Source organism: Castor canadensis, chromosome 14 (genome assembly GCF_047511655.1).
Source record: "Castor canadensis chromosome 14, mCasCan1.hap1v2, whole genome shotgun sequence".
NCBI classification, from domain to species: domain Eukaryota; kingdom Metazoa; phylum Chordata; class Mammalia; order Rodentia; family Castoridae; genus Castor; species Castor canadensis.
Window position 1 is genome coordinate 70543105 of NC_133399.1, and position 12467 is coordinate 70555571.

Sequence of the window (12467 nt, forward strand, 5' to 3'; positions counted from 1 at the left end):
AGGGTTCTTCTTTATCCCAGTGGATGGCCTAATGTCTAAGTGTTTGACCTGTTACTATGTATCCTTCTCATAGGCAGGAAACTTGTTTATACTTCCAGTACCTTATGGCTCTTTTCTGACCTTTTTCAATTTATTCCTACTTGATGATAGCTACTTTTTAAGAAAGCCCTGACAAAGAAAGAAGTTATATTCAAGTAAGTCATGCTGGTGAGACATAGAGAATATAGCACAACAAAACACATGAAGTAACAGATCATTTTATTACTTATAGAACCCAGAGAGAAGAAAGCAGCATACCTCTCAAGGTCAAGAGGAAGGGGGAAGGTGTTTACAACACATGTACTCAATTAGGAGCCAAGAGAGGGGGAACCATGGGCCAAAGCCTTTAATGAGACATAGGGCATTACTCAAACAGGTTTCCCACCGGAAGACCTAACTGGTGAATTTATATCAAGTAAGCATGAGTTCTGTGGTATTATTCTGGTGTGTAGTGGTATAGGAAAGGTGTTGTTTATATAGGAAAATTCTCAGTGGCAGAATATTACCCTGCAAATATTTTATATATATGCAGGGTAATATATTTTCCTATATTTTACCCTGCATATATTTTAATCAGACTTTTGTTACCATAGCAAATACCCAAGAGAATCAACATATAAAGATAAAAGTTTTATTTTGGTTCATGTTTTTGTAAGCTTCAGTCCAAGACTGGTTGGCTTCATTGTCTTTAGTTTGTGGTGAGGCAGCATATCATGGTGGAGAGTTTATGGGAGAGCAAAAGCCTCACCTCATGGTCAGGACACAAAAGAGAGAGAGAGTAAATGGGTCCCATTATTCCCCTCAGAGGCACACATACAATGACCTAAAAACCTCTTCCTAGGCCCCACCACTTCAAGATTGAACCACCTCCAAGTACCAAGCTGGGAACCAAGTGTCAGACTATTAGGTCCATACTGTACTACTAGTACTTGTATCTAAGCATGAAAGAAAGCAAAATAGGAGACAAAACAGCTAAGACATGTCATAGTATCCTACCTCAAATACTGCAATGTGGTTGCAAAATATTCTCTGTGTCATAATACAAATATCTTTAAAGTTAGAGCATCTGTATATGTATTTAGCTTGTAACTGTTTTAAAAGAATTTTAGTTTCTTTTTTATGCCTAGTGAAGGTAACAATATTTTCCTTGCCCCGATATATAGCGGTAGGCAATGGGTGTAAAGCACTTACTTGTGTTATTAATTCATTAATGAAGTATATACTATATACAAAGAAAGTACGTGAGGCAAGGTATGGTTTCAGTATTTCATATTTATTGCCTGTAGTGTTATTATTTAAGATGTCTGAGACTAGAAATATGAAATTTGCTTGTCAAGAGAGATTTTTACTACATTTTTGCCATAAATTCGTAGGTCTTTTTTATTAACATTTACTTTAAAAATAATTCATTATATTAGGCCCTTTTATATTTTTCCCTATACTTACATTTTTAAGGGTATCAAGTTATTTTTAAAAGAAAATGAATATTGGTTAAGATAGCTTGTCAATATTTTATTTTGCTTCTTACGAAAGTATTCTATGTAGGGTATATATTCCTCTTTAATAAGAACTTAAGAACTGGAAGTGTGGCTCAAGCAGGACAGCACCTACTTTACAAGCACAAAGCCCTGATTTCAAACCCCAGTACCACAAAATAAATAAATAAATAAACACTTTTGCTTGCTCATATGTTTTTTGATTCTCTCTTTAGGATCTCATTATATTCACACACCAAAAAGTAATTTAAAGATTAGAAGACTCTGGGGCCTGGAATAAAACTACATTCCATTAAATTATGATTTTCTAAGTTTCAACATTCTAATAAGAGTGGAGAATCAACTATTTTGTTGAATAATTCTTTTAGGAAAGTATGAAATAATGTTATCTCTCCTCAAGGCAAATAAGTGAAGAGAATCTTACATTATATTCAGGTAGGAAAAATTACCCTAAGAAACTGTATGGAGAATTTTTTTTTCCCAGATTGCCTATGTATTTAGTTATAACAGAGATTTATTTAGTTTCATTTCTGTACCATAGACTGTGTTAAGGGAGACTTAAGTGATACCATAATAAATATAATACCTGGGAGTAACTCCAGTGTAGGAGAAAAATGTTCACCAGTGATTATCTTGGGTGGGGAGGAGGGCTGAGAGTGAAAGTGGTGACTGATCTCTGAGGTGGTCTTAAAATCTACATGCATTCTCCACTAAGATTCTAATATTCCCCACACAGAGGTGCTCCTTACTCCTGCCATATCCATGGAGAATCCTGTCATTAGGACTCATTATTATAGAGAGGAATATATCAAATTCTTGACTTTTTTTAAGGAAACAAAAAAGGATGGTGGGGATGTTAAAAACAAGATCATATACTTGATCAGAATACAAGGCAAGATATGTCATCTAACAAGCATTTAGAAAGGTCTAAGGGATTCAAGTATCATTTGTAAAATTAAATTAGGAAACAGTTAAAACATCAAAAATGGCCTTGAAACTTCACCACACTAAAGACTCTGTAAGGTCCTGCTTTTGTTGCATTTTTAATTAAATTAGTGGGTTTCCATATTTGTTCCCAATGCTTTAAAATTAAGTACTCCTATTCAGGTTTTGGTATCTTTTATTAAGAGACTCAGTTCTTTACTTTGACTTTATCATTAAACGTTAGGGTCAGATTATCATCCTGTTACCTATTGTCACATCTCTGATTCCTGTCACACCTTTGATTAGGAGGTGACTTTCCAAGGAGTGCGATAACATTCAGTTTCAGAAGTCAAGGAAAACTTCATGAATAAGGGTGATTTTAAAGTGTCAACAAATAGAAATAAAAAATGTAACTAAGGAGAGGAAATAGTAAGATAAATTAATAAAAATTACTTTGAGCAATAAAGGAGAAGTATTTGGAACTTGATGTATAATGGATTTGGTGAGAATACACAAAAATAAGGAAAAAATTGTACTCAGAAAAATAAAACAAAGTTATAATCATACTTTGGGTTGGATTTATATGGCTTAATTTATTAGACAATGGAAAGAAATTCTGCAATGTCAAATTACATGATTAAATGTGTGCTTTAGGCAGATTAATATTGAAGTAGCATGTAGAAAATAGGAATGAAAACATAAATTCTATTATGAAAAATAGAAATATCAAAGACAATTCAAGAAGCAGTATACAATTCTAAGCTAGAGGAACTGAAAGTTGACAGAGAATAGACAAAGAAAGAGAGAATCCATAGGTAAGTTAAGGTGAAAGAATTTTGAATCTGGAAATGTTGCTACTTGTTGATGAAGTGACTAGGAGCTATGAGTAACAGCAAAAAGCACAACCATTGCTATGAAAGTTTTGGCTAATATGACTATCACAATGATGTTATTATAAACCAAAATGTCAACATAGGGAAAAACAATTGGCTTTGAGAAAATTGAATGAGTAAAAGTACAGCAGGATATAGACTCAGATCTGGCAGGTATAAATGCTGGAAACCACTGTTTATCTGCAGAGAAAATGTTTGAAATGAGGATATCTTGAAGCTAAACAATTAGTAAACCAAGAAAAAAGATGATTACTGTGATGATGGCAATGAAAATTACAATGATGGCAACTACAGTGACAATCATGAAACTGATAGAGAATTTATACAATCTTATGGAAAACAAAAAATAGACTGTGGAAAAAGGAAGAACAAGCACAATAGAGAAAAGTGGGTTAAAATATGTGGGGAAAACGTGTTCAGATAAGGAAGAGGAAAACTGTGAAACTTGGAAGTTAGGATAAAATTAGCAATTGGGGATAATTAATGAAATAATAATTTAAATAACAAGAGGTAGAAAGGTGGCAACATAGTGTAGGCAGCAAGTGTAAATTAGTTTTTCAAGATGAGTGATAATGAAGAAAAGAAATAAGGTATGGCAACTTGAGAAACATTGTTTTAAGATAGGATAAAACTAAATGCCTATATTTTCAGGAAAGAGTGACAATTCACATGCAAAAATGCTAGAAAAGAATTTGGGAAGGAGCACTCACAAGGACATTAGTAAGAGAAAATAAAGGCATACAAATAAAAAGTATATGGATTAGAAGTCGTCAAAATGTGAGAATTTGAATGGAAGATATGCAAAGTAATAAATGCTTAGGGAGAATGTTGCCATCACTAGAGAGAAACATAAGAATATCTTTTAAGAGTAAGAGGATAGATAATTAAGGCAGAGCTTAAAAACCATGTGACTGATTTGTAGAAAAACCACTGTGGTTGGTAGGATTAACAGTCTATAGGTATAAATAAAAACTTTTAGGATTAAAAGGGTTCCCACCTCAAGTCCATCAGTTGTGTTTAGAAAGCAAGCATTCATCGTGGATACTGTAAGATGCTGTTTAGAGTCACTGCAGAATCAGCTGGGGACAAGGAACAGAAATACCAAGTGATAAAACTCATCCAAAGCTAAGACCTCCAAGGCTGCATGAAGAATATTCATGGGAAACAGTAGTTTCACTATTCTGATAAAGATGTTACAACAGTGACCAGACTAGTCTGGGAAGTACAAAAAAACAGAAGGCGGCATGGTAGAACTCAGTTAATGGAGAATAAGGTTTAAGTTATAATAATGGTATAAAGAAACAAAATAGAAGTGATTGAGTGAGCTCAAAGACTTAATAGGTTGGTATTAGAAGTGGGGTATGTGGACTCCTTAGGCTGACACCCAAGGTCATACCAGGATGCTGTTGGAAGTAAGTGGACAGAAGGGGTAAATATTATCTCCTGTGTAGAATGCATCTACTTATGTGTAACCAATAAGTATTGGAATAACCCAAGAGCCTCTCCTATACCACTTTGTATTCTCTGTATACACATTTACTCAAAATAATATCCAAGGCCAAGACTTTGTATATTGGCTATTTGTGGATGACTCTCAAAGCTATTTCTTCTGCTCTTTCATCATCTCTTATTTCCATTAGTGCATATCCAACTGCATTTCTGACATCTCCAATTGGATAACATTCAAACCCAAACTGTTTCCCCATGAGTCTGTTCCTCCTGAACTCTTCTAATTATAGTAAACTGCACAACTATCACCAAGTTGCTTAACCAAAGGCCCAGGAGCTGCTCTCAATACTTGTTTCCTTGGACCCTGCATCCACATTTAATTCATTATTAAGTCTGTCTACTCTCTTTCTAGCACCTATTTTTAATCTACTACTACTAGTAGTGAGCACTATTCCAGTTCCACCATCACATACCAATTGAACCACAGCAACAATAGAATCCCTTCTGGTGTTTTCACTTTCACCACCATCCACAACAAATCATTTTCCATGCAACAGCCAAAACAGTCATTTAAAAACCCAAATCAGAATGTGTCCTTGGATTGAATTCCAACAATGAATCCCACTGCCTTGTGATAAAATTCAGACTCCTTGCCAATCCCTCTCTAGTCTTTGTTGAGGATGCCCTGATGATATTCTTTGACTCTTCTGTGGCCCATCATTTTCTCTCTGACCTCTTCCTTACAAGTCACACTGCTCTTCTTCCTGTTACTCATGCATCTTTCATCTTCTCAAATAATGGCCTTTATACTGTCTTATCTGTCTATTAGAAAATCTCTAGTGTAGCTCTTTCTCTTCATTATTCAGGTTTCAGTTTAAATGCACTGGAGCAGCATAACTCAGTCTGAAGCTGCCTCATGGTCACTAATTTTGCTCTATCTGCTATTACTTTTCTGCTGAACCCATGTGTTAATCAGCTTGCGACAGGATGCCCAACATAAACAACTTAAAAGAAAGATTTATTTTCTCATGGTTTCAGTCTGTCATGGCAGTGAGGACCTTGCAAAGCAACTCATAAGATGGTGGACAGGAAGTAGAGCAGAGCAGTAGTAGCAAGGAACCAGGACAAGACACAGTCCCCAACGACACAGACTCAGTGACTTACTTCCTCCAACCAGGCCCCACCTTCATAGTTTCACTACCTCCCAATAATCTATTCAAATTTTGAATGTATCACTAGATTAACCCATTCATTAGGTCAGAGTCCTCGTGATCTAATGGTCTCTGAAAATGCCCTCACAGACAAACCCAAGAGATGTGCTTTACCTGTCTTCTAGGTGATTCTCAATCCAATTAAGTTGAAAATCAATATTAACCATTGTAACCCTTGTAAGTACTGACTTTATATTTATTAATTTATTTTTCTATCTCATACACTAGATTATAAATTTTTTCTTCCTTATTCATTACCATATGTCTAATACCAATATAATTGCCTGATTATGAAAGGTACTCCATACCTATTTATCAAACAAACCTCATTGAGGTTGAATTTGTCATTAAAGATCATCTATATTCAGTACATCAGTACATAGTGACAAAGGAACATCAAAAATATGTCTTTTCAAGATCAATGCTTATTTTTTGTCTAACCACTGCATCAGAATCACTTCAGCTAACTTTATAGCTTTATCCTTTTGTAATCTATTACTAATCTCTAATACCTTAATTTGTATTGCCTTTAGGAGTATACCTGCATAGTAATGGCTAACACATTTGGTTTTTTGGTACAATGATTCTCCACATGGGTATAGATAATAGAATTTTATTACTCACACTGCATCTTGATTAATATTTGAAACTTAGTCACCAAGGGCCCTCAGATATTTATCTTAGAATTACAAGTAGTGATGAGGCCATTCCTGTGCATTAACTTTAGAAGAAACAGAAATAAAAATAGGTCAAACTTCCATATGAAGGAATTTCATAGGGCTGGAGAAATATTTGTCTGTCTATACTAGATTGTCTTGCCTGTTTTCTAAACATCTGCTACCTTCTGGGGCTTCCACAGAGCAGAAGGCTCATAAATAAAGTGGCTGGGTTGGAGTAAAAAGTATTTAAATCAATCAAAGAAGCAAACTATAGGAAATTTGATTTTATATTGTATATTTTAGAAATTTATTTTAAAATTAACTTTTTCTTCAGAGGGTTTCTATTTACAAAGGAAATGTTTTCATTGGAAAATTTGCTTCCACAATCTTACATAATACTGCTTAGAGTATATCCTTGGTGAGTTTTACAATTAAATCTATTTCCAAAATGTTTAAAAATTCTCTGAATTAGCAATTATTGAAATTTATCATCATTATAATTCCATTTGTATTCCTCACAGAGCTCAGAATTCAATATGTTATTTTCATAAATATGTGCTTTTATACTGTCATCCATCCACCATATAACCTTTTCTATAGTTGCAATCAACAACTCATTTCAAAGAGAATGGCACATTTACATCTGCACAGGTCATTGTCAACAGATGGAGTATTAAGGAAACTGCACAGTATGCCATGATTTAAAAGTTGCAAAGTTATGGACTCCTTTTGTGGCAAGAAAGCTGATCATGGCTATGATCAGCACAAATCATATCATTTGTTTTGCTGGAAACATTTTTATCAGTGTTTGCATAAATAGTTTGTGGTGTCTATGTATGTGTTTGTTGCTAAAATGAAAGTATAGAATACAATATATTGATAAGTATTCATTAATCACTTATCATTAGTATCTCTAGGGTCTTGCAAGTTTAGCTTACTGAACATTTTCACTAATATCACGAGAGTCAAGAGATAGTACCTTATCTTTCTTTCTTCAACAGGATAATATAAAAGTCTTATCTAACTTAACAACTTTTAATAATTTTTGTTAAGAATTTAATGAGAACTTAAATCTTTTCCCCCATAAAATGAAAAGCATTTTACATTCTATAAACTTTCCATTTAATCAGAAGTTCTTATGGTAGTCATTTACACTGTATGTGAAAATACCCATTAGAATAATTGCTACAGAAAATAGTATGGCGATTCCTCAGAAATTGAAAACAGGCACAGCAAAACAACTACTGGGTATAAATATAAAGGAAATTAAATCATTATATTGAAGAGACTTCTGCATTTCCATAGTTATTGCAACATTATTCACAATAGCTAAGAAAAGAAATCAATCTGTATGCCCATCAACTAATGAAGTGATTTTTTAAGTGGTTTATATACTCAATAAAATGTGATTTGGTTAAAATAAAAGAATTAAATCCTGACAATTGTGACAACATGGATGGAACTGGAGGATTAAGTTGAAGAAGCCAGACACAGAAAGGCAAATGCTGTGTGATTTCACTCATATTTGGAATCTAAAAAAGTTGATGTCATATTAGTAAAGAATAAAATAATAGTTACCAGAGGCCAGGGAGATTGGGGAGAATGAGGGACGGGACAAGTTTGGTTAAGAGGTGCTAAGTTACAAGTATATAGGAGAAATAAGTTCTGGTGACTTATTGCACAGTAGGGTGACATAGAAAGTGATAATGTACAGTATATTTCAAAAGCTAAAAGGCAGGATTTTTCTTTTTGCAGTACTCAGGTTTGAACTTAGGGCCTCACACTTATAACGCAGGCACTCCACCACTTGAGCCACTCCACCAGCCCTGTTCTTTGTTGGGTATTTTCAAGATAGGGTCTCATGAACTATTTGCTTGGACTGGCTTTGAACCATGATCCTTTTGCCTCCAGAGTAGCTAGGATTACAGGTGTGAGTCACCAGCAGGATTGTGAGTGTTTCCTTCACAAGAAAGTGATAACTGTATGAACAGATATGATTTGAACATTACACAATGTATACATGTAAAAAAAATCACACATTACCTGCTGGGATGTTGAGAAACACTGAAGTAATGGAAATGCTGGAATTGCTGGAATGTCGAGACAACACCATGCATACCTGCCCAACCCCAATGACCTCCCCAGTAATGTCCAGTCCCTCCCCCCATCCTCCTTCCCAACCACCTTACCTAATGCCCATCCCTCTCTAACCTCCTGTTTCCCACCACAGGATATTAAAAAACCCCAGCCTGTAAGAAAGGAATGCTCTTTCTCCTCTCAGAGAGTTACTCTGATGGCCGAGGGTCCCTCTCAGGTCTCCTCTCCCTAATAAAGACCTGCTACTTATAAAGGTTGCAGATTCTTTCTCAGTATGTCTCTTTTCCACTTCACTTTCCTTTCATTTGGTGCCAAAACCTGGGAGAGAGTTTTGAGCAGGGGGATTGCCTCTCTTGGGTTACTGCGATTCTGCTGGCAATCCTCATATGGTCAGTGGTACACTCCCACTGACCGGGCTGGACTTGATACATACGCACTTGGGTCAAGAGGTGCCTAAGTTCCTGTGAGGGGTGCAGCCAGTGCCCACCTCAATCCCCAGAACCACCTGACCTCAATACAAATTTTATAATTTCTCTAAATAGTCCAATATAAAACTTTCAATCCCGATGTCCCAAGAGATCTTAACAATTTTATTGTGAGAAAAGGCAAATGGCAAGAGGTCTCTTATCTTCAGGCTTTCTTTTATTTCAAGTCCCAAGCCTCCCTTTGTTCAAACTGCTGGAGCCTGTAGGTTTGACTCCAGCTCTTCACTATCATAACCTGAAAAGCAGCAGAATCTCTTCCCGGGTTCATTCTCCAGCCCTAAATGGAGGCTGGAGTCTTCTTTCCCCATCCCTGCTGTCTCTCTCCTTTTTTCACCCCTCTCCCACCCTTTCCTTTCCTTTCTTTCACAGCTCACCAGAGAGCATCTTCCATTGCTGGATTTCTACCCCACACCTTATTATTCAGCTACATCACCATTAAAAACCTCCTCCTCTGACTTCCACCCAGCTCTATGTCATCCTTTCCCTTTTCTCATTTCACAAGACATAAATAATATGTAATTTAAAAACTCTTCTCTCTAAAAAAATCTCAGCCATAACAGAGGATACTTTCCCCCTCCTACTCCACGTCCAGCCCCTGTCTCCTCTCCTGGACTGGCCATCCAGGTGAGGACAACAGAGACAGAAATGGACAGGAAGAAAGGGAAAGAAAGGTCCTGCTCAAGTCACATTGCCTGAGTGACTCACATGGTCCCAGGACTACAAACATAAAATCAGTTGGAAATCTAAATGACATGTGGCCAATGATGGGAGGTGCTTTTCTGTCCTGACCTCCTGGTCTCCCACCCAGAAACTAAGCCTCGAAGTCTGCCTAAACACTCTACTAACAGTTTTCTCCTTTAGGTCTTGCTTTTGAGATAGGCAGTTTTCCCATTGCAGACATGTCAAGACCAGGAGGGGGATCAGGTCATATCCAGTTCACTGCAGGTGGTATCCATGGGCTGGCCTGTTCCCTCTCCTGGCCAAGGCACCATGCAGCTGGGATGATGGACCAACGACCTCAGTCTCATGTGAGCACAGGCTGGAAAAACCAATGACAGAATTTCAATTCTCTATCTAAAATGCCCCATGTATTTGAAATTAAAATCTCGGTTTTCTAGGTTATGGCATAAACTAAAAGACAACAGGGTGCCTCCCTGAGTTCTGTTACAGATTCAATAAAGCTAAATTTTAACTCTTGAGTGTCTAATTCATTCTACCTTTTCCATGCTTACTATCACCAGTTTCAATGGCGATATAATCCTTTTTACCTTGCACTCTGCCCTTTTCCCAGCCTGTCATACAAATTCCAATTTAAAACAAATTTTTGGTATAAAATAAGAGGAGGGACTGTTACATTCCCTCGTGCATCCTGTATCCTTGTCCTGAGAAGGATATGGGATGCCAACACTATAAGATTAGGCTCCCTAAATTTACTTTAAAGATTTGGCTTATAACAGAGTTACTGTAGTCCAAGGTAAACTATCAAAAATTATTAAAACACCCTCTAGAGGTAAATCTAAAGCCTTTAATATCTAACAGTGCACTTGAAATTAATGTAATTGTTTTGTGCTTCATTGTGTAAATTTTATGTGTGGTTATTGTATGATTAACTTATTAGAGACAAAAATCTTAGTGGACACTAAGACTGACTCAAGACACTTTCCTAGAATTGACTCTTGCCTCAACTGTTAAGCTGCTCAAAATGAGTCCTAAAAGAAGAGAATGGGACACATCTCAATCTGCTCCTAAAAATTTTTAAAAATAACTAATCAATGCACTGTGGCCATTTAACTTTTACATGTTCTTGAGCTTTTGAATCTATGTTTGCTTAAATTGACATTATGGCATGCCTAATTTAAAACTTTTAAAACTTTTATGTGTGTGTTTAAACATCTTTATGGTGATTCTTATTATAGAGTTAATGTAAAAAAAAAAAAATGAAAGGCTTCTGTTCTCTTCTTTCCCCCACCTCTTCTGCTGAAACTTTTAAGAAAAACCAGTTTACCAAAGGTTATGTCAATCAGGTCTAACTAAATTATAGGCTTTGTTATGGACAGTAATCTTCATCTATTTCATTTTGTCATAAGTAATTTACATTGAATTCTTTTAAAATTAGATCTATTAACAAATGGTGTCTTTATAAGGTACTTATTGTATAAAAACAGTTTAAAATTGCCATTCTATATGGGTCAGTATAATAAAAATAAGGCTAATTGGAAAAACAATTTTATTTAAATTTAAAATTCTTAAAAATTTTATTTTAAAATACAAGTTACAAAGTGAACAAATAAAAAGGATATAGATAGGCATTTAGTGTATTTTAGGGGAAAAGTTAAAGGGAAAAAGGAGAGCTTTTGGATGAGGAAGGATTTTGTAAAGACGGGTTTGCCTTAAAGATTGTTCCAAATATGGAGAGGAGGGGTAAGAACAAACCATCTCAGTGTTCAGAATGTTATATGAAGGTTATGAATAAGTCTTAAAAGTATATAATAAAAGCTTTAGTGTGTAATAAAGTTGACTATAATCTAAGAGTTGCCTAAAAGATTTTCTAGGGTCATGTCAAACTAAAATCTAATTTTCTATGTCCATAAAATAACAAGGCTATTTAAATATTGTTCTGCTGTGAGTAACATATGAAAAAAACTGTTAAAGGGAAAGATTTTATCAAAGTAATTACTTGTGTTTTCTGTGATCTTGTCAAGCTTTAAGTACACTAAATCAGAGTTCATTTACTTATTTGCTCATACCATACAAAGGTCTCTTAAATGACCACCTTATAACTGTGTTCTGCATCTAGACTTTATCTAAATATTGTATAAACATTTGCAAAGTTAAAAGTGTTAGTTTATGTAAAATGATGAGCTAAAGCTCTTTTTTCTCGAAAAGTTTTGCTTTTCACTGAACAGCTAAAATTCTTCATCCAAAAGCATTACATCTAAACCTTTGTCGTATAAAATGGTTAATGAAACATTTGGCAAGTGTGCTACTTATAATCAGTAACATTCAGAAGAACCTTGCCATTTGGACAATACTGCTATTTAAAACCTGGCCTATATTAGTTTCAGTCAAATAAGTGTTACTATATATGTATGAAATGTACTTGTACAAAAAATAAGGCTATTTGGGATCACAGGCATTGGCCTTCTAACTTGAAGAGATCTCAAATTAACAATGCTAGACTTTTGCAAGCTTGTGTCCATGTGTTCCTAATTGT